Source organism: Panicum virgatum, chromosome 8K, assembly GCF_016808335.1.
Source record: "Panicum virgatum strain AP13 chromosome 8K, P.virgatum_v5, whole genome shotgun sequence".
In the NCBI taxonomy this organism is placed as follows: domain Eukaryota; kingdom Viridiplantae; phylum Streptophyta; class Magnoliopsida; order Poales; family Poaceae; genus Panicum; species Panicum virgatum.
The window spans coordinates 29,403,544-29,427,008 of record NC_053143.1 but is presented as its reverse complement, the minus strand read 5'-3'; the positions used below and the strand labels follow the sequence as shown (position 1 = coordinate 29,427,008).

Sequence of the window (23,465 nt, the reverse complement as noted above, 5' to 3'; positions counted from 1 at the left end):
AAATACATACTCTGGCAAAAGATCTCAAAAATTGCAGCAAAGAGTCCCCATGTGTGTTACCCAATAAGTTTGTGGCTGGAGGTATAATCTCTAAGCTGCCACCTTCTTAGAGGGACTTTGCTACTTCTCTAAAACACAAGAGACAGGAGTTCACAATAGATGGACTCATAGGGACTCTTGATGTTGAGGAGAAGGCGAGAGCAAAGGACATACGTGGGAAAGGAGTTGTTGGTGCTTCAAGTGCCAATCTTGTTCAGAAGAACAACTCCCACAAGAACAAGAAAAAGCCACCGCAGAACCAACCAAAGACTAAGAAGACAACCACTTTTAAGAAGAAGAAGAAGACGGGAGCTTGCTATGTGTGCGCTAGTACGGATCACTTTGCTGCAAAGTGTCCGAACCGCAAAGGCAACGACTCCGCCAACATGGTTATTAGCGAGGAGGAACATTGGGGACGGTAATTAATTATTACCTACTGTTCTTTCAGTCTTTGGTTCACCCGAGTGGTGGGTTGACACTGGTGCTAATATTCATGTTTGTGCTGATGCTTCTTGTTCTCTTCTTACCAGACTGGTGGGACTTCCTCCTTGCTGATGGGGAACGGATCACATGCGCGTGTTCTTGGTGTTGGTACGGTAAATCTGAAGTTTACTTCGGGGAAGACCGTGCAGCTGAAGAACGTACAGCATGTCCCACCATCAAGAAGAATTTAGTCAGCGGCTCTCTACTGTGTAGAGATGGTTTCAAATTAGTCTTTGAGTCCAATAAATGTATCTTGTCTAAGTTTGGTACTTTTGTTGGAAAAGGTTATGAAAGCGGAGGCTTGTTCCGTCTTTTCTTTGTCAGATGTTTGTAATAAAATTGCATACAATGTTATTAACGTTGATGAAACAAATGTTTGGCATTCGAGGCTTTGTCATGTTAATTTTGGTTGTATGATGCGCTTAGCTAATTTGAGCTTAATTCCAAAGTTCACTTTTGTCAAAAATTCTAAGTGTCATGTATGTGTTGAATCAAAACAAACTCGTAAGCCTCATAAGACCGCGGAGGCAAGGAGCTTGGCACCCTTAGAATTAATTCATTCCGATTTGTGCGAAATGAATGGAGTGTTGACAAAAGGTGGTAAAAAATATTTCATGACTTTGATTGATGATAGTACTAGATTTTGTTACATCTATTTGTTGAAGTCAAAAGATGAAGCTTTATACTACTTTAAAATCTATAAAGCTGAAGTAGAAAACCAACTTGAGAGAAAGACCAAAAGAGTTAGGTCAGATCGTGGTGGCGAGTATTTCTCAAATTTATTTACTTTATTCTGCGAGGAACATGGTATTATTCATGAGAGGACACCTCCCTATTCACCTCAGTCAAATGGGGTTGCCGAAAGAAAGAACCGCACTCTAACGGATTTGGTTAACGCCATGTTAGATACAGCGGGGCTTTCCAAGGAATGGTGGGGTGAGGCTATATTAACTGCATGTCATGTCCTAAATCGTGTTCCTACAAAGAATAAAGAGATAACTCCATTCGAGGAATGGGAGAAGAAAGGCCAACACTGTCATACTTACGTACATGGGGTTGTTTGGCAAAAGTGAGTGTGCCAATAACCAAGAAACGTAAGCTTGGACCTAAAACTGTGGATTGTATCTTTCTAGGTTATGCTATTCACAGCGTTGGATATAGATTTTTAATAGTGAAATCTGGAGTACCTGACATGCATGTTGGTACTATAATGGAGTCCAGAGATGCTACATTTTTTGAAAACATTTTTCCCATGAGAAAACAAGTTCATCTAGACAAGAGTTCATCGAGGATGATGGCTCTGCTGAGCCGATAGAACACAATGAACATACACTTGTAGAAAATCCTGAGGAGAATAACAATGATGCTCCGAGAAAGAGCAAGAGACAAAGGACTGTAAAGTCTTTTGGTGATGATTTCATTGTATACCTCATAGATGATACACCCAGAACCATTGAAGAGGCATATTCATCTCCTGATGCTGACTATTGGAAGGAAGCAGTAAGGAGTGAGATGGATTCTATTATGTCTAATGGAACCTGGGAGGTCGTTGAACGTCCTTATGGATGTAAACCGGTTGGATGCAAGTGGGTGTTCAAGAAAAAGCTTAGGCCAGATGGTACTATTGAAAAGTACAAGGCTAGGCTTGTGGCCAAGGGTTATACCCAAAAAGAAGGAGAAGATTTCTTTGACACTTATTCACCAGTTGCCCGATTGACCACAATTCGGGTGTTACTTTTCCCTGGCAGCCTCTTATGGTCTTCTCGTTCATCAGATGGATGTTAAGACGGCTTTCCTCAATGGAGAGTTAGAAGAGGAGATCTATATGGATCAGCCGGATGGGTTTGTATCAAAGGGTCAAGAAGGAATGGTTTGTAAGTTGTTAAAATCTTTATATGGTCTCAAGCAAGCGCCTAAGCAGTGGCATGAAAAGTTTGATAGAACTTTGACCTCTGCCGGCTTTGTTGTGAACGAAGCTGACAGATGTGTGTACTATCGCTATGGTGGGGCTGAAGGAGTGATTTTGTGCTTGTATGTGGATGACATACTGATCTTTGGCACTAGCCTTAATGTGATTAAGGAAGTCAAAGAGTTTTTATCTCAAAATTTTGAGATGAAGGATCTGGGAGAAGCTGATGTTATTCTTAATATAAAACTGGTAAAAGAGATCAATGGTGGGGTGATTCTTACACAGTCTCACTATGTGGAGAAGGTGTTAAGTCGCTTTGGTTATAGCGACTATAAACCTGTCTCAACACCATATGATGCCAGTTTAATTCTTAGAAAGAACAAAAGGATAATGCGAGATCAGCTGAGATATTCTCAGATCATTGGTTCATTAATGTATTTAGCGAGCGCTACAAGACCTGACATCTCGTTTGCTGTAAGCAAACTGAGCCGGTTTGTTTCAAACCCGGGAGATGATCATTGGAAGGCTCTTGAAAGAGTAATGCGCTATCTGAAGGGGACAATGAACTATGGAATTCACTACACCGGGTACCCAAGGGTACTAGAAGGGTATAGTGATTCAAATTGGATTTCTGATGCTGATGAGATAAAGGCCACAAGTGGATATGTGTTTACACTTGGTGGTGGAGCTGTTTCCTGGAAGTCTTGCAAGCAGACCATCTTAACGAGGTCAACTATGGAAGCAGAACTCACAGCATTAGATACCGCCACTGTTGAGGCTGAGTGGCTTCGTGAGCTCCTTATGGACTTGCCGATAGTTGAAAAAAAACCGTTACCGGCAATCCTAATGAACTGTGACAATCAAACAGTAATTGTCAAGGTGAATAGTTCTAAGGATAACATGAAGTCATCTAGACATGTGAAAAGGCGGTTGAAATCTATCAGAAAATTGAGAAACTCCGGAGTTAGAGCCCTGGACTATGTTCAGACGGCTAAAAATCTGGCAGATCAGTTTACAAAGGGTCTTCACGAAATGTGATAGACAATGCATCATGGAATTGGGCTTGAGACCCACGTGAGTCATTCTATAGTGGAAACCTGTCCTATGTGATCGGAGATCCCCGTGAATTAGGATGTTGAAACAAACTAAAGTCTGACTGTGAGAAGAGAACCTTTGTGAAAAGGGCTCATTCCGTGTATAAGGTGCATTTCTCTTCTAATCTGTATGGCAGGTTGGTCTATACCTTAATGTGTGCCAGGTGGTTTCTTTTAAACAAATGAGTTGTTTTCTTGAAACAAAGATGTTGTCCTACAGAACATCTGAAAGGAACACACCTATATGAGTTTGACCACTGGTCATGGTCTATGAGAATTGGGTATTCTCTAGAAACTCCTGAAGGGCCTGGAGTATGACTTATAAGCTCCAAACCGCGGGGATGCTTATGCAGCCTAGTACCAGTGTAGGGCTCTGGTCAAACTTGTTTGCACAAAACTGGTAATTCAAGGCATAGTCCATTGCACAGTTGTGAATAAGTGTAGCCTTTGTCCTAGATAGAAGTTCAACTTAACAGTCTCTGTCGAATACTGGTATATCAATGAGGGAATGAGGGTATTTCTAGTGTGGCTTGAATTTCTTGGTGGGGATTGTTGGAGTAATGGGCTTGGCCCATTCATTCTAAAACATTAAAAAATTTAAAGCCCACTATTAATGCTAGGGAATCAATGCTTAATTCCGTACCGGGAATTGAGGAGGATCTCAACCGACTTAAAAGGTGGACTTCGTGTACACCACTTGTGAAGCCGGTAAGAGGAGGACGGTGAACCACACGCACGCGCGCGCTCGCTCGCCTCGCCGAGCCGGGCCGGGCCGGGCCGTGGCCGTGGCCGTGGCCGAGGCGCGGCGCGGCGCGGCGCGGCGCGGCGCGGCCGGGCGGGCGGTGCGGTGCGGTGCGCGTGCGCGTGCGCGGCCGGACGTGACGTGCAGGTGCAGTGCGGTGCGGTGCGGCGTGGCGCGGTGCGATGTGATGGCTATTTTGCCGTTGACAGCAATTAATCGTGCAATTAAACATGCAATTAAATCTGTAATTAATGGCCATAAACCGCATCTCCTAAATGACTCTGATGGTGTCCCAGGTTAAACGATCCTGAGCACCATGAGTCACTATATAAGGAGTGCCATTCTCCTCATACATTCTGCACCAGAGCACTGAGGCAACTCGGCTCCGTCTCTTCTCCCTCTCCAGTTGCAACAACTGAGTTCCCCAACGCTAATTTCTACGCGCACAGAATTAGCGTGAGCAGGCCTCCGAAACCTTGCTCGCCTTGAGATCCTGCACGGGATAGGCGGGCAATCAGGTTTTTGGGTAACGCTTTAGCGTGACTGCTCAAAAATACTAAGGCTTTTGGCCGATTGTACGACTACTTCCTGGTGGACGAGCCGAACGACTACGTCGACTACATTCTGGTGGCCGAACGACTACGTCGAACTATATCTTGGTGACCGTTCGAGGGACTGCACTGCGAACTCTTCTTCCTGCAACCGATTTAGTTCGACTACTTCGACTAAGGCCACCGAGTAGATGTCTACTCCAGTTGGTAACAACAGCGCAGCCAATGCCTCCGGCAACGGCCCCGCTTCAGGGTACTCCCTGAAACTTTGGTTATTTATATTGTTTATGCTTATATGTGTGATAAGTATAAACATGTTCACATGTTTTTTTTTCTCCTTAAAGTCATAGAAATATTGTTTAGTTTATACATTTAATTTTGGAATTAAAATATACCGAAAATTGCCTAGATATCTAACATCAATAGCCGATGACTTCCGTACCCACAGCCAGATCCATAAGCTATATGGCCGGTGATGGATATGATGGCACAGATGATGAACATGCAGCCACGAGGGCAACAGCAACAAACCCGCTCCCGAGCCGCATTACGAGGCGCCAGTGCAACCACCAGAGCAGCAACATGCGCCACCACCACCACCACCATTGATGCAGCCGACACAGGTTCAGATTCAGCAACTGCCCATATAACAGCAAGTTGTTGCGCCCCCAAATGTTGACTGGTTAGCAACAGATAGCCGATGTGATGAGAAATAAATTCGGCTTGAAGCCCAAAGAGCTGGCATTCATGTATCGTAAGCCTTACCCTAAGGCTTATGATCAAACTGCTTTACCACACAGATATAGAGTGCCAAATTTCACCAAGTTCTCTAGATAGGACAACCGGTCTTATTAGATGGGCCGATCAAGAGATTCAATTCCACAAGTACTTCTTTGCAGAAGTACATGAGATGAAGCTCACTAACCTAACAGCGATAAGGCAAAGGAACGACGAACCTATCACTGACTACAATCCAGAGATTCAGAGATACCAGGAGCAGGTGCTTTAGCCTGTCCCTCAGTGATAGCCAATTAGCAGAATTGGCTTTTCAAGGATTGCTACCTCAATCAGGGAGAGGTTTTCCTATCAGGAATTTGAGAGCCATGTGTTGATGTTTGAGCCCCAATTTCTGGAAGGACAACATCCCAGAAGAAGGTGAATTTTGTTGGAGATTCTTCTGACTCTGAGGATGAAACAAAGATCGGCTTGGCTGAATGGACCAAGAAGAGGGAGCCAATTTCACGCCCGTTTGCCAAGAAAGAGAAGGAGAAATTTGGGTTCGACGTCACGAAGGCCGTTGGATCTTTGATCTGTTGCTGCAGGAGGGACAGATCAAACTATCTGCGAATCATACATCCCATCAGCCACAGAATTAAAGAATCGCAAGTACTGTAAGTGGCACAATTTTGTTTCTCATAGTACTTGTGAGTGCAGGGTGTTTTTGCAAGGAGGTCCAATCGGCTAACGAACAAGGAAGAATCCAATTCGATGCGCCTGAAAAGCCAATGAAGATTGACAGTCATCCTTTCCCCACCAACATGGTGAATGTGAAGGATCAGGATGCCAAAGCCGAGGCCAAGATACTGACTTTTGAATGGCCCAAGCGTTCGGGAGCCGTTGACCCAGAGCACAAGTATCGGCCGACCAACTCGGGGGGTAGGGCCGATACGAGCCAAGAGAAAGCTTAAGAAGATCTAGCCGACGCGTGACATCACAGATGCTGATCAAAAAGTACCAGCATCAGGTAGGAGAAGGAAGAACACCGATAGGAAGAGCGAGCCTGGTGTGAAGAGAACCACTAGCAGTCCCATGCTTCATGCACTGCTGGAACGAAGGTCTGCACATCCCATCGATTGATGACTGCCCTAAGTGCAATAAATCGTGTGGGGAGCGATTCCCCGTACAAGAGGCAGTGTTTCAATGGTCGAGGCCAACAGCTGATTCACATGGACAGGCCAGAGAGAAGACTGCACTCCTTTCCACGATTGGCTAGGAGAAAGGATCGATCCTCTAAGGCAACTCGAAGAAGAAGCCAATGCATGTGTGTTTGATGAGCATCCATTGGTTCGTGACAATGAGTACTAGTTCAATGCTGAGAACACTTCTCAGTGTTGTCCTGGAGGTCTGACCCGGTCACAGAAGTAGGAGATTGCAGAGGTTGCGTTATCGTGAACAGCAGCAAGAGGATCATGCTCGTGAAGAGAAGCGCCCAAAATCCCAAATACGGCGCGCAAAGGAAAAAGGACGATGTGGTAAAAACCGCATAGGTTAACGTGGTTTTTATTTTGCCGATGGAATTCAAGGCTCCATGATGAAGTGGAGTAGGCCATGGCACAATTTTCTCTTGATCCTATGCAAGCAACATTTGACAAACCAGATGACAAGGAATGCAAGCATCTGAGGCCATTATTCCTCAAAGGATATATCAACGACAAGCCAATAACCAAGATGATGGTTGACGGAGGAGCTGCTGTTAATATCATGCCATATGTTACATATCAGAAGCTTGGGCTGGGTGAAGAAGATTTAATTCAGACTGACGTGATGCTCAAGAATTTCGAGCGTGTAGTTTCTCCAGCCCGGGGGGCGATTTGCGTTGACTTGACGATTGGAAGCAACATTTTTCATCATCAACGGCAAGGGTTCGTACAACACACTCTTGGGCAGAGATTGGATTCATGCCAACTGCTGCATACCATCTACCATGCGTCAATGCATCATCTGGTTATTGAAGACTGTGGAAGTCGTACACAGCAGATTCGTCCTTCAACATTGCAACAACTAATTCTGAAGTTTGGCATGGTCTTGGATTGAAATGCATATCAGGTAAAACCTAAGAAGGTGAAATCTTGAAAATGGCTGATTTCAAGTTGGATGCAATCCAAGAAATCGGCTTGGAAGAGTTGTCCTAAACATTTGCTAGGATGCGAGTCATAGCTGATACTGTGTATCACCTTTAGCATAAAAGATGTAAAGGAAGAAGGTACATGTCTGTTGTAACAGCCAATTGTTTGAAGCATCGGTTACTCCATGGCCAATATGATATGTATCGCCCTTAGTGCAAAAAATATCCACAAACATGGTTGTGCTTTGATCAGATTGATTTAATGGTATCTTGTTTGGTTATCGGGAAATCGGCTAGAGTATCTTATGAAGATGGAGGAATTGATAGATATCTCTTGGTTCTTTACTTCCTTGTCACCAGTGAAGGAGGAAATTATTCTATATGAATTCAACTGTTCATGGCGCAAATATCAGGCCTGGGATATGTATCTTTTGGCGGATTGCTTTCGATGAATAGAATTTTGTTCCTGGAGAATTTTCCTAGTTTTGGTGGCAAACTTTCTGTGATCAATCTGGTCTATTGATGAGAAGTGAGGTATCCTTCGGTATAAATCAGTAGATCAGTATCACAGTTCAGTAATTGGGAAACCTCTTGGAATTCTATTTTGAAGAACTATTCAAAGTTCAATTCTTCGTTGCTTTCAGCTGATTGATTTTGGTGTCATTAAATTAACGTTTCCCTGATGATTATTTGTTGATTTGATACCAAAGATTTCATGGGTTAGTCAGTGAGACTCCAATTGGAGGATAGAAGATATCAAGTCAACCAATGTGAATTTGATTTTGCTTCTAGATCGTTTCTTATGATATTTGAATAATCATTGATTCTTTGGATAAGAATTTCTCCAAATATTGGTGCTAGTGCAATTTCTATGCAATTCAGAAGAATCTTTAGGGAATTAACAAGGATCCTGGCAGATCGGTATTCAAGCATCCATGAAAGCAAGTATTTGATCCTTAAATCATTTGATGGAAAAACTGAATTGCGTTGATAAGCAGTGTAGAAGTTAATTTCCAGGAGTTATGGTTAGTATGCACAAAAGACATAGGCAGATGAAAAGGAAGCCCATTTCTTCATTAAAATTATATTTACAAAAGGCGATATATAGATTAGGCTATTACATCGGCTGCTTCCTACCACTACCCTAGTCTACTCATCATCAAGGAAGACATTGTTGATTACGGGTTATCAACATTAACCTCCTCTCCAATGATGGTGGGGATGTCGTCGAGGTTGTCGACGAGCTCCTCGAAGTCATCCCGCACCTCGCCCTCGGAAAAGATGAGATGCAGGGTCTGGAGGTCATTCCTGGACAGGGTCTGCAGCCACCACGAGGGCGACAGCAGGCCCCCCTAGTGAACTCTGTGACCGGCGACTTCCCGGATACGAGAAGGGATGTCGTGCCAGCGGGTGGCGATGGTATTGCTCCTGGCATTCACCGCGGCCGTGGCGATGGCTGTTGCATCATAAAGGGCTTGGATTTGGGATTCTAGGGCTGAGACAAAAAGACAGAGGGGGATCAATCAAACATTGAGGCTACATCAGAAGAGGGGTTTCCTTTTAGCAGAAGGAACTTACCCGCCACCCTTGTATCGGCTGCGAGAATTTGGGCACGGACATCCGATGTCTTGTTCTCGACAGCTAATTGCCCCGCCCCGCGTGAGCTACTTCCTAGTAGGTTTGGAGGCGCTCGGTTTTCTTGGCCTCCGCGGAATAGTTCGGGGTTTGCTGGTTAGCGCGCGAGCGCCAGGAGGCCAGTTAACAATCGATTTCCGACAATACCCAAAAGTTTCCTTTTTTGGATTCCGTGATATTCCCTTTCTCCTTCTAGTTTCTGCGGTGTGCGGTCCACAAGCGCAAATCCAATTTCGTGGTCGCTCCTCCCGAGCCATCCTAGCGAGCGACGGACAACGGCTCCATGTGCCCCCCACATCGCACCCACTCCGCGCGCACCACAACAGCACATGTTTGTACTTGATTTTTTTTTCTTTATTTTTTTTCATTTTTCATTTTTCCATTCAGTTACTTTTTCTTTTGGCATAGGAACATTTAGTATTTGTACTCATGTGAATCCTTTACGTGCATAATCGATATACATAAGTTGTCCAATAAAATTCGAATTCAAGTTATAACAAAAGCTATATGTATAGTTTATATCTGTCATAAAAATTATGCAAAATTATTATATAACGAGTTAGGAGGAAGAAGTTATACGTATAAATCAAATGCTGCTTACAATGCATAAGTTATGCGTATAAATTGTGTATATCTTGAAAGTTATGCTAATTATAATTTGTAACAAAATATTACTAACGAGTTATATATCGAAGTTACATATATAAGTTATCATATTCTAAATTTGGAAAGTTGCGGGAATAAAAAAATTACCAAAATGGAAAGTTTGCTGTTGTCCGACATTGCTCGCTCGCATGGCTTCTGGCGAGTGACCGCTGATTAGTAAGGCCCGTCCACAAGGGCCGATGCTAATCAGCGCCCACGGAGCAATTCCTGCACGCGGTCTCCGACAAACAGTTCTATTTCCTTTTTGGAAATGATTTTTGCTCCATAATTATTTTTTCTTTGGAAAGTTATAACTTGTAAATATAACTTTGTGTATAACTTATAACACACATGTTCTAAGACATAAAATCTCATCATAACTTTTACAGTACACATAACTTTTACGTATAATTTTTTTTCAACTTGTCAAAAAATAACTTTTTAGCACAACTTTTACAATACATACAATTTTTTCAAATAACTTGTGGAGGACAACTTTTTTGCACAACTTCTATGGTGTCAACTTTATCAGAAAGATTTATTGCACAATCTTTTAACGCACAAGTTCATCATATAAGTTTATCGTATAACTTCTAGGTAATACAATCCGTGGTATATCTTTTTGTGTAATTTTTATAAAAAAGTTGCCAAGAGAACTTCAAATAGATGGAAAGTAAAAGGAAAAAATCTGAAAAGAAAAGGAAATGATATCACCTGCTATTAGGGAATGTAATAGGAAAATTTGAAATGAAAAGAGAAAATTAAGGAATACTTGAGCCGTGGGAGGGTGGGTGGGGAGACAGCTGTCAAATTGAGTGTCAGGAAGCGCTCCAGCTCGCGAGCGCCCAATTGGATTCACGGAATAGTTCTCCCGCGCCTCGTCCTTCTCACGAAGGAGCTCCCGGGTATCCTTGACGAGGTCATTGAAGGTGTTCGATGGCGCTGGGGATGGAGAACAGCATGGGGCACTCGAAAACTTCATCGTCCCTGCAAAGATCGAAGCCGATTAGATCTAATCGGGTTACAGCAAGTCGCAAAGGTCGGGGGTCAATGGGAATTATTACCCGTGGCTGCGATGGAAAGCTGGAGGCTGACTGGAGGGGCTGACTGGAGGGGCCTTTACCTGCATGCTTGTTTCCTGCCACTGTCAATGGAATTGCCAGCTGAGGTTTTTCTTGGAAGGAAGAAAGCAATAGCCGATGAAGCTTGGTAAGCTTACCGTACCAATGGGCATTATTTATAGAGGCTAGGGTAGAAGATGAATCGGCAAGAGAAAGGCGAAGCGTCTCGGCCTTAAGTTTAATGGAAAAATAAATTAGAGGTGAAAAGACAGAATGTCACTGCTGGACAGATGAATGGCAAAGAAGAAAAAAGCCAGGGGCAAAGAAGAGTTTTTGCTCAGCGCTTGCACGAGACGCGAGGAGTCAACTGTGAGGAGTACTGTCAAAGTCCATGCGGAGAAGGAGGGAAGACCAATTGAGCTTAAGGAATTTTGGGAGTAAAATTATATTTCACTCCGAAATTAGGGGGCATGTGTTGACACTGTTTTTTGGCACGTGTCAATCTGATGGGCAGGCAGCCAATGAGGAAATGGGCCAATGCTAGAATGAAGAAAGGAGGAGTGCATTAGGCCTTTTGGGCCAGAATGGGCCTCGTGGCTAATGTGGAGCTGAAGGGAGGAACCGACGATATCATGTTGGCAAGTTATCTTTTAGTCGTTTGTATTAGTCAAGTTTGTTTTCTTGTAATTCAAGTCAAATCTCACCGTATCGGTAAAGAGGTCTAGGTTTAGGCTATAAATAGCAAACCTCCAGCATCTGTAAATGTTGATCAACCAAATCCAACACAAAAAGCTCTACTTTTATCGCATTTACCTTTCATGTCGGCGGTTTCGACAAACCCTAGTTGCAGTAGCTTTTTCTCTTTACGAGTTCTTCTTAGCAGGTACGTTCATCATTTACTGGTAAGTTCTGAGTCGAGTTGCATAGTTAGGCCCAGGTTGATGGCACATCGCTTCTTTCTCTGTCTATAGTGCTCAAGTTATCGAGCACGTTAAATCCGTCCGGCGGGTTTTGATTTGCTCACCAATTATCGATAAAAGTTATCAATCTGTTAGATCGATCCGTTTAGTCTAGCTTTGTGTTGCTTTTATTACAAGTTATCAGTAATTGTATAGATCTTTCTAGTTGACCCATTTAATCTAGTTTTTTAAAGCATATCTTTCTAGTTGACCCATTTAATCTAGTTTTTTTAAGCTTTTGCCATAATTTATCCAGCATAGATCTGCTCGCTATCGGCTCTTTACGTGACTGCATCATTATACCTGATCGGATCTGGATCTAGGTGTTGTTTCTCAAGCTGCATTGATTTAGACCTTCTTGTTCCTCTCAGATAGCCAATCGCCCACGTCGTCGTTATCAGCTGGCTAGCCGATAGCCCCCTGAATTTAAAGTTTACACTCCATGTTAATTGCAGGTCAAATTGACTAGCACGCCAAGCACACCGCACGCACACCTTTGGGATTAGTGCTTGGTATTTGACGCAGCACGTTTTTGCGTCAATATACTTTTTGGCAACTCTGCTGGGGAAGAAGAAGTCTATATCAGCGGCAATGGCGGGTGAGGATCTCTCTGAGGTCAATGCCGGAAACATCATCACGCTGATGGTCTATCAACTTCCTAAAGAGATTCGTCAGATGCTAGATGACCGCAAGAAGAATGGTCTATCAACTTCCTGAAGAGATTCATCAGATGCTAGATGACCGCAAGAAGAAGCTCAGTGAAGAGGTTCTATAGGTAGTACTTGCAAGCTTTCAGGTCGACCGGCTAGGAAACATCACCAAGGTCATGGACAACACCTTCACCTCAACCTCCACGGATGCACCTACTGAGGTAATACCCAATGTGAGTGATTCATCTTCTGGTGTTACCCTTGACCAAGTCAAGAGTATGCTAGCTGAGCGGGATATTTATTTAGTTAATTGGCTTAGTTCTAAAGAATGGGAAACAACTAATAAACAACCAACAATAACCCATGATCCCCCACCTGTTGTTTCTAGTGCTACTTGTGAGACTCCTATTTTTAAACCATCCGCAGCATCCTTTATGTACCAACCACAATTTGGAATGTCATTGAATTATTTCAGTGGTCAAACAGTAACACCTACTAATGCGATGGTGGCTCAATGTTATACTTGAACATATTAGAAACATCCCTAGTTCAGCCGACATTCACCGAACAAACGAGCTTGCCAATTTTGTACCTCCATACTGTATGTTTGCACATAGCACACCACCTATACCACCTAGAGGTACTATGGCACCTATCGGTCCTATCCCATATAAGATGTTTGACAGATATTTGCAAAGATGACAAAACAAGCAAGACCGGTCGGACCAATTTCTCGTCCGGTCTTACCGGTATAACCTAATCGGCCTGACCGGCCTCAGGAGCCGGTTTCACCAGTTCTCCTAGCCATATGGCTCCAAACTAGCACAATTGATCTACATCCACGTAGCCAAATTCTTCAGATAATTTTGATAAAGTGCTTGCAGAGTATAAGAATGATTTGGCTAACATGCTTAAAGAAAATCATAGAATAGATGTTAGAGGAAAAACTCACACCTACCAAAAACCGTATCCTAATTACTTTGATTCAGTTCAGTTTTCTTCTAGCTTTAGGTTGCCTGAAATTATTAAATTTAGTGGGAAGATAATAAAAGTACTTTTGAGCACATTAGTCAATATCTTGCCCAATTAGGATAAGTAGGTTCTATAGGAGAATTGAAGGATGCTAATTTTCTTTATTTTTGACTTGAACCGCTTATTCATGGTTTACTTCAGTGGCTCCTAATTCTATTAGCTCATGGGAACAACTGAAGTGGAAATTTTACGATCATTTCTTCTGTGGGGATAATGAGCTTAAGTTGTCCCACTAAATATTGGTTAAGCAGATGCGCAATGAATCTGTTATTAATACAAATAGCTGATGTTTTGGTGTAAATATTGCTGAAAATGATTTAGCCGATTTGGCTCTTAATGGTTTGCGCTCTCATATTAAAGATCGATTAGAGGGCTATGACTTCTTTACCGTTACTCAAGTGCACCAAAGAGCTTTGGTTGTAGAAAGCAGAAGTAGAGTTATAAGCCTTGAGTGTAATTCAGATAGTTAGGATAATGAATCTAAAGAAGTTTATGCTGCTGAGTTTGTGTGGCCATCCAAAGTTAAATCATATGCTTGTTCTCTACTCTTAAGCCAATTCAAAAAAATCACCAAGAGGAGAAATTTGCTTTCGATGTATCCATGTGTGATAGGTTATCTGATGAACTATATAAGAATGGATACATTAATGTCACATAGTTTACTGCTGCTTGAGGAGCTTACGCGGCGAGCCTTTTGCAAGTGGCATAACTCTTTCTTCATGGTCCTAACAATTGCAATGTTTTCCTTAGAAAAATTCAATCGGCCATAAATGAAGGACGATTGGCTCTTGATGCAATGCAGGTTGATTGTAACCCTTTTTCTATACATACTCTTGAATTGACAAATTCAAAAGTGTTAATTTGGCCAAATGAAGCCGAAACAACAAAAGGGAAAAATTTAATTGTTGGTGAAGAGAGATTTGAGTCTTCGGAAAAAGGTATGAAAGCTTCACTGGAAAAGACCCCTAAAGTTTCATTGAGGAATTGAACACTCGAGGGACAACAACAAGGCAAAGGTATCGGTTCTTCACCAACCGATCTGACCGGTCATGGAACCGGTCTGACTAGTCCTACTAGATGTTCTGAATATAGGACCAGATCCAAGAATAAAATAAGGCCGAGTTTTGAAGAGCTCATGGCCAAGTATAAGAAGAATGGAGCCGCTTAGGAGCAAAGAGCCAATCGCTGAGACATTAAGGGCAACTGAAATCTAGTCCACATCAATGTAATCATGCAGTTGTACCATATTCATTTGATGGACCGGTTGCTCCATGGTTTTGGTTGTATCCTTACTATTATACACCTTTGGATTATAGTAGAATGCATATGCACTCATATATCATTCAATATCCTTCTACGTATTCTAATGGTGGCTCATCACAAAGATCGATTATCGCTAATAATAATCTAGTTAGAAGTGATATTACATATGATAAAGAGGGTGAGGAAAACAAGAAGCAAGACAATAAGTATTTGCAGCCGAGGTGGTGTCTCTTAGGTTTATATCACACTCAAAAGAGGAGGCCGAAACGAATGTGCAAGCAAGAATCAATACAACAACAAGTGGAGGTAATATCGCAAGGTCAACAACTACCAAGAAGGTATGGAAGCTGAAGGGAGTTGTTTCATCATCACCTCGAATTAGAGCAAGTCATGGCCAATAGTATCTATTGCCCTTAGAAAAAATATATGGCCATTGAATTGTTCGTCATCATCCTCAGGCAATTTTGGTTCTAAACTTATTCATTGGCATGCAATTTTGCCAAAAAATAGGAGGGCGTGCGTTGATGACCAAAATTGGCACAGGTGTGCAAAACCGGCCTGACCAGTATGCACAAACCGGTCTGGGTAACCTTGTCAAAATTCAGATTTGACTTCGTCATTGTGTAGATCTCGTCGAGATGATCAAAATGCATACGTAGAACGTCCGATTTAGACTTCAGAGAGAGAGTCATGCCTTCAGAAAGACTTGTCAGACCGGTTGAATAGGGCGACCAGACCGGTTTTCACAGTGCAGTCCGAGTTAGAAGTTGTACTTTAACATGAGATTTATTAGGGTTTTGACTTCTAATGGGGTAAAACCTTGCCTCCCTATAAATATAAAGGGCCACGGCTGAATGAGAGCATCTAATCGATCAAAACATATCTATAAATATAAAGGGACATAGCTAATTGACAACATCCAATCGATCAAAACATATTTACCTGATACTTTTAATTACGTTTTGTTTTCTTCAAACCCTAGCTTTTCCAATTCCGATTTGCTATTGTTCATTCATCTTTATGGCGCTTGAGGATGCTCTAGGTGGTGTGCCAACCCTAGAGCAACCCAAAGTGCGTCTGTCCTGATGAGGTCCTGTTATCGCCATAAATTAACAGGATTAAATTATGGGCCGAAAGCAAGATGGGCTTGAAGCTGGAAATTGAAGAAGGCTTGAAAATCGGCTCCTGCGTGAGCATTTGGGCCACATGGGCCATGTATCTTTGATTTAGTTTAAGATTAGAGTCCGATCGGGACAAGATTAGTTTAGATTGTTTCCCAAGTCTCCAGACTATAAATATGTACCCTATGTTATTCATAAAAGAGAGAACGTCATCACGTCTCGCAAACAACAATCTCGGCGCATCGCCACCCCTAATCTTAGGGTTTCATCCAAGTAAGCGCCATGCTGCCCTGATCGCTTCTCGCGATCAGGGCAGCGTTGTTCTTGCTTTTACCTTGGTGTTACTCATACTGAAGCGTTTTTGATGGCGAGTAGTGCTAGTTATCTTGATGTTCATAGCATGACTTTTAATAGATCTGTTGTACCTTGTTGTCTATCATCTACGAATATCATGTTGTCTTTATGCGATCATGTCATCATCATATACTAGCTCTTGTTGCATAGAGTTAGTTACGTAAAGGCAACACCCTGCTTCTTTCATATTTAGTAGATCTGATCTGTTACGGTTTGCTTTTATTCTTAAGAGTTGGCATAATATCTGCTAGATTAGGCCTTGCAAACGGGTTGGATGATCCGGTGGTGTACTAGGTGCTTTATCTTAGCCTTAATAGGGATTGTTCCGGGAATCGGCTCTTGCTTGTTCTTAGGCCTCTATTTTGGGTTATGGTTCAGTTATCTATTACGTTTATTAGGCCCAGTCACGTATAGGATGTTCCGATCTAGCAGTGAAGCTTTTACCGTCGTGGATTAGATTAATTAGATTTAATTGAAGCAGCTTTATAGTTATTCGCTCTAATCATCAATATCCGGATGCAAGCAGATCCGATCTGACACCGGGACTTGATCGGCTCTTTAAAGCCTGATGCAAGAGTCGTCCCGGGGAGTCGACCACGGCTCAGACTTACGTTTCCACGTGTTTGTGTATGCAGGCAGATCGTTGCAAGCACGTTCGCACCTTCCTGATCGGGTATAGGTCAGGTGGCATGCCCTGCGTCTTCACAAGCCGCGGCATGTGCTGGAATTGCGGGCCGTCGACGAGGGAGCAGTGCCTGCCAGCGCCCCGGCAACCTCCCGGCTCTTCGTATTGTCTATCACTGCTCGCTGGTGGGTTTCGACCGACAACACATTCTAGCACGCCCGGTGGGACTCTCATCGACAACAATGTCCACCGCCGAGATGGCAGGAGCTCAAGATCAAGAACCCGCTCCCAAGCCCATCACGTATGAAGAGCTGACTCTAGAACACAAGCTAAAAATATGATGAGATCAAAGCTCAGTTCGTAGCTGATCTCATCGGCTCATTTGAGAGGACCCGCAGCCATGGCATCAGGTGGAAGGGGTTCTCACCAGAATGGCGCTCTCGACAACGTTGACCTGTCCATGCCTTCAGAGGAGCGCACCAGGGCCCTACGCCAGGAGATGAACTACATGGTGGCTCACACGCTCCATCGGCACTTAGAAAGCCTGGTGAACGAGCTTGAGCGCGTGGCACATTGCGTTGTCCAAGAGGTGATCAAGAACCAATACACCCCACCAGGACCAATCCTGGGGAGCCACAGGGGAGAGGCTGCATTGTAAACCAGGCCGCCATTGTCCTACTCGCTCGCGGCAACAGGACAAGCAGAGTTCGCCGATCTATGTCAGTCCACAAGATCGGTGGTGACCCTGGAGAAGGCCAGTTCCTGACCGAGCCACCCAAGGAGATCCCGTACGGCTACACGTGTGCATACATCCCTAACAGCGTCAATCCAACACGCTCGGCGCAGTTGGTAAGCCCAGGGGCTTCTGGAGCAGATGCGGAGAAACAAGTGTGGCTGCAAAGTACACTACCGGGCCGAGTGCTGAGCCATCGGCCCCAGGAGTTCTTAGTATGGAGCAGGTCAGTGCAATACTGAGAGATCAGTTTGGCATCCTGCCCAAGAGGAAAGCGATCGGCTATTCCAAGAAGTATCCAAGTGACTACGACTTGATCCCATTGCCACCCAAGTATCGGCTCCCTGAGTTCACTAAGTTTAACGGGTCAGAAGGAGCTAGCTCCATTGAGCATGTGAGCCGATACTTAACGCAGTTGGGATGATCTCAGTATCGGATCCGTTGAGGGTCCGGTTCTTCGGCCAGTCTCTTACAGGCCCGGCTTTTGGATGGTATGCGTCATTGGCTCCAGATTCAATTCGAACTTGGAGACAGCTGGAAGATCAGTTCCACACCCAGTATCACTCAGAGGCTGCTGAAGCTGGGATTGCCGACCTCGCCCAAGTCAGGCAGAAGCGAGGAGAGACTGTCTCAGAATACATACAACGCTTCAGAGAAGTCAAGAACCGATGCTACTCATCACGCATCACAGAGAAGGAGGCGGTCGATCTGGTAGTTCTGGGACTCGCTAAGCCGATCAAGGATCTGGCTTTTCAGTTGGAATTCACTTCTCTGGCACACATGGTGCAGAAGCTTACGACATATGAGCTTTATCATCCTGAGCTGTACCAGGACAAGTTCAAGCGCCATGTGAACATGGCCCAAGCAGATGAATCTAATGACTCTGGCGAGGAGCAAGAAGTGGCCGTGGCAGAGTGGACACGGGGGGCAAACCCCGTCCCGTGCAAATGGATCAAACAACAGGGCCTTGTGAAGGGCTTCGACTTCGACGTGACCAAAGCAGAACAGATATTTGATCTACTGCTAAAAGAAAAACAGCTGAAGCTCCCAGAGAGTCACAAGCTGCCAACCGCACAAGAGCTGCAGGGGAGGCTATACTGTAAATGGCATCATTCGTTCACTCATGCCACGGTTGAATGCAAGGAGCTGCGTCGTCAGATCCAATCGGCTATCGAGCAAGGTCGATTAATTCTGGCTCAACACACGATGAAGGTTGACACGAAGCCCTTCCCACAAGCTAACGTGGTAGAGTTGTCAGACTTCACTCCTACGAGCCAGAATTTTTCATTCCATATCAACATGGCGGGGCCTGCACGTCGTCGTGACGAGCAAAGGAGAGAGGCCGTTTCTAGCAAACGGCCCCGAGATCAAAATGAGCCAGGGCGACATCATATTACTGAAGAGTAAGTGCGTCACATCTACAATTAGCTTCCTACTTCTGATCGGCTTTTGGAAAAGTATGAATATCAGCACAAGCTGCGTCGCCGATATCAATCGGAAGAGGAGGAGTACGAGTACCGCACAGGGAGGACGCTTGGAAGGCGTCAGGCTGTACGCGACCACTGGCATTTCCCGTTCTTCAGGTACTGCTGGAATTCCGGCATGAGCCGATTGCCCACTATAGATGATTGTCTGGAGTGCAAGCCTAGGACACGCCAGTCAGGCTGATACTTCGGTTTTCCGGCGCTTGGGTCCCAAAGTGCGTCACGACGATCATGTTGAGCGGCCGACCAAGGGTGGTTCCGAGCTAGAAGAAGAAGACAGGTACCATCGCCCAAGGTGGTGTCCTGACGGGCTTAATCGCTCATAGAAGCACAGAGTGCAGCGCTTGCGCAATCTAGAAGAAGCAGAAGCAAGGTACCTCGACGTGTTGAGGAAGGCACGTCCGGATCTCGCGGAACAGGTTAGGCACCCACGAAGAGTGGAAAGGCGCCCTCCAAGGAAAGAGTGGCACCCCAAGCAGACAAAAGCCGATGAGAAGCCATCGGCTGATGTGAACATGGTGTTCGTGCTCCCATCAGAGTTCCGGGCACCCCAACCGGAGGACTTTCCTGTTGCACAGTTGGATCTTGGCCCCCAGCCGATCATCTTCGAGAAGCCAAAGGAAAAAAGCTACAAACATTTGAAGGGGCTATATCTCAAGGGCTTCATCAACGGTAAACCCATTAACAGGATGCTGGTTGACACCGGTGCTGCAGTCAACCTGATGCCATATTCGGTGCTGCGCCGGCTGGGGCGTTCTTCTGCCGATCTAATCAAGACCAATGTGATGCTCAATGACATCAATGGACAACCATCAGAGGCAATGGGGGTTCTTAATGTGGAGCTAACAGTGGGTCGCAAGACGATCCCGACTTCGTTCTTCATCGTCAACAGCAAGAGCACATACACGGTACTACTTGGGAGGGATTGGATCCACGCCAACTGTTGTATCCCTTCCACAATGCATCAGTATCTGGTCCAATGGGATGGCGATGAAGTAGAAGTGGTCCCTGCAGACGATTCCAGCGAAGTCTCGCTTGCAGATATGAATGCCTGGGACGCAGAAGGACAAGAGCCGATCTCAGGGATCGCCCTGGAAGATTGTGATCGGATCGAAGCAACAAAAAACGGACTGAGGCTGGTCTTATCCACTGGCCTCACAGAGTAAACGCATCCTGGCATGCTACGGGGTGTAATAGAAATAGAGAGGCCGGTCCCAGCGACCGGCCCCAAAAAATAGAAAAATCCTATTTGGGGTCGGAATTGTTACATCACGTACATATGATGGCCTGCTCCAGTAGTTGGCCACTCATTGATTATTTGGTTTTGAATGATAATGAAAGTATAGAAGCGGCCAGCCCGTGCGGTTGGCCAAATAATTTTTCTTGTCATCCCCCTGTGTTTGCCGCTGATCTTGTGGATAATGAGGACTCGCCTGCGTTCGCAGCTGGTTTTTCAGACGACGGCAAGCTGGGATACGGGTTCACGTCAGCTGATGATTTAGAAGAGGTTGACATCAGTCCTAGGGATAAGCCACTGGCCGACATTTATCAGCAAAAAGTTGGATACAGTCTTGCGTAAGGAGATGATTGCATTGCTGAAAGAGTACCGGGATTGTTTTGCAAGGGACTACACCGAGATGCCCGGTCTAGATAGAAGCATCGTCGAGCATCGGCTCCCGCTCAAGAAAGGGTTTCGGCCATTTCAGCAACGGGCACGTCAGATGAAGGCCAAAGTCCTAGAAGAAGTCAAGAAAGAGGTGGAGAAGATGTTGGATGCTGGGTTCATCAGGCCGTGTCAATATGCAGAATGGATCTCCAGTGTGGTACCGGTGCAAAAGAAGGATGGCCGATGGCGTGTCTGCGTCGATTTCAGAAATCTCAACAGGGCGACGCCAAAGGACGAATACCCGATGCCTGTTGCAGAGACATTAATCAACGCAGCTTGCCGGCTACAACCAGATCTTCATGGCCCCAGAAGACGTGAATAAGACCGCGTTCAGAGTTCCAGGCGCGGTCGGCTTGTTCGAGTACTTGGTTATGACCTTTGGACTGAAAAATGCCGGTGCAACAGTACCAACGTGCCATGAATTACATTTTCCATGATCTCATCGGCAAACTGGTAGAAATTTATATTGATGATGTCGTGGTCAAATCCAAGTCAGCTGGGGGGCACCTAGAAGATCTGCGTCAAGTTTTGAGTGGACTCGAAGGTTTGGGCTGCAAAATGAACCCAAAGAAGTGTGCCTTTGGCGTGTCGGCCGGTCAATTTTTGGGATTCCTGGTGCATGAGCGGGGAATCGAGATCGGCCTGAAGAGTCAAGAAGTTGTGAAGACGATGAAGCCACCTGCTACGAAGAAAGAGTTGCAGAAGCTCATCGGTAAAATTAACTTTGTCAGACGATTTATTTCTAATCTGTCTGGGCGCATCGAACCATTCATGGGTTTAGAGAAGATCAAATCCGATGATGAGTTTCACTGGGGGCAGAACAAGCAGCAAGCTTTCGATGAAATTAAAGAATATTTATCAAAGCCTCCAGTGTTGGTTCCTCCTCAGCAAGATAGGCCGTTCTACGTGTACCTATCCGTGGGTGACACGTCCATTGCTTCGGTGTTAGTCCAGAAGCACGACGGTTAGGAGATGGTGGTTTTCTACCTCAGCAGACGCATGTTAGATGTCGAGACCAGGTACCCTGAAATCGAGAAGCTTTGCCTTTGCTTATTCTTTACATGTACAAAGCTTCGTCATATTTTGCTCTCGGCGGAAACAATTGTCATATGCAAATCGGATGTCATAAAACATATGATGTCGGCTCCTGTCCTGAAAGGCCGGCTTGGAAAATGGATGTTTGCATTGTCAGAGTTCGATATTCGGTATCAGCCTGCAAAAGCAGTCAAAGGACAGGCACTGGCGGATCTTGTTGCAGAGAGGATTAGTGCTGATATTGCTGCACTATTTATTCGTGCTTGGGCTATGTTTTTTGACGGATCGGCTTGTGATGATGGATGCGGGGTGGAAATTCTGTTGATGTCACCTCAAGGGGCGACTTACTCTTTTTCCATCAGGATGACTACCCCATGCACCAATAATTTGGTGGAATATGAAGCCGTTCGCAAAGGGATGGAACTACTCCTCGAAGCTGGTGCAGAAGCGGTGGAAATATTTGGAGATTCGAAGCTGGTGATTTCTCAGCTCACGGAAGAATATAGATGTGAGAGCGAGGCTCTTTTTCCGATATGGATGCAGTGCCGTGAGTTGATGTCACGATTCAGGTACATCAATTTCCACTGGATACGAAGAACTCAGAACAATGAAGCTAATGATTTATCACAGATGGCTTCTGGGTACAAGGAAACAGCCAATGGAGTCGATGTAGAGGTTCAGTTTCTAGAACCTGGAGACTGGAGAGCTGATATCTTCAATTACTTGAAGGATTCGGCTCGGGGGGCACCCAGAAGGATAAGACTCAAGGCCATGAAGTATGTTCTGATAGGGGATGACATGTTCTACAGGACCTTGGAAGGACTACTGCTTAAATGTCTGGGACCTTCAGAGTCAAATCGGCTCTTGCATGAGGTTCATGAAGGAGCCTGCGGTACTCATCAATCGGCTCATAAGATGAAGTGGCTGATTAGGCGATCGGGTTATTACTAGCCCACTTTGCTTGAAGATTGCTTCAAATATTACAAAGATGTCAGGCATGTCAGAGGTTTGGCAAAATTCAGATAGTGCCAGCATCAGTATTGAATCCTATCATCAAACCGTGGCCATTCAGAGGTTTGGGCCATGGACATGATTGGACAGATCAATCCATCGTCTAGCAAGGGTCACCAATGGGTCTTAGCTACTACAGATTATTTCACAAAGTGGGTAGAGGCAGTACCCATGAGGTCAGTAGCGTCGAAAGATGTGATCGGCTTTGTCAAAGAGCACATCATTCACAGATTTGGGATTCCTCAAACTATTACGACCGATGGAGGATCGGTCTTTATATCAGAGGAATTCAGGAAGTTTGCCGATGACATGGGAATTAAGCTGATCAGATCATCTCCGTATTATGCCCAAGCTAATGGACAGGCTGAAGCATCCAACCAGAGCCTCATCAAGCTCATAAAGAGAAAGATCGATGAATATCCTAGGCGCTGGCATGAGGTGTTGTCGGAAGCTTTGTGGGCGTATCGTATTTCATGTCACGGGTCCACCAAGACATCGCCGTACCATTTAGTCTACGGCCAAGATGCT

General features: G+C 44.8%; 1 pseudogene; it reads left to right on the top strand.

Annotated features, from left to right (window-relative positions):
- LOC120645618 overlaps positions 1-4,578 on the top strand; it is a 16,740-nt pseudogene extending 12,162 nt beyond the window's left edge.
- Positions 4,579-23,465: the final 18,887 nt, after the last annotated feature.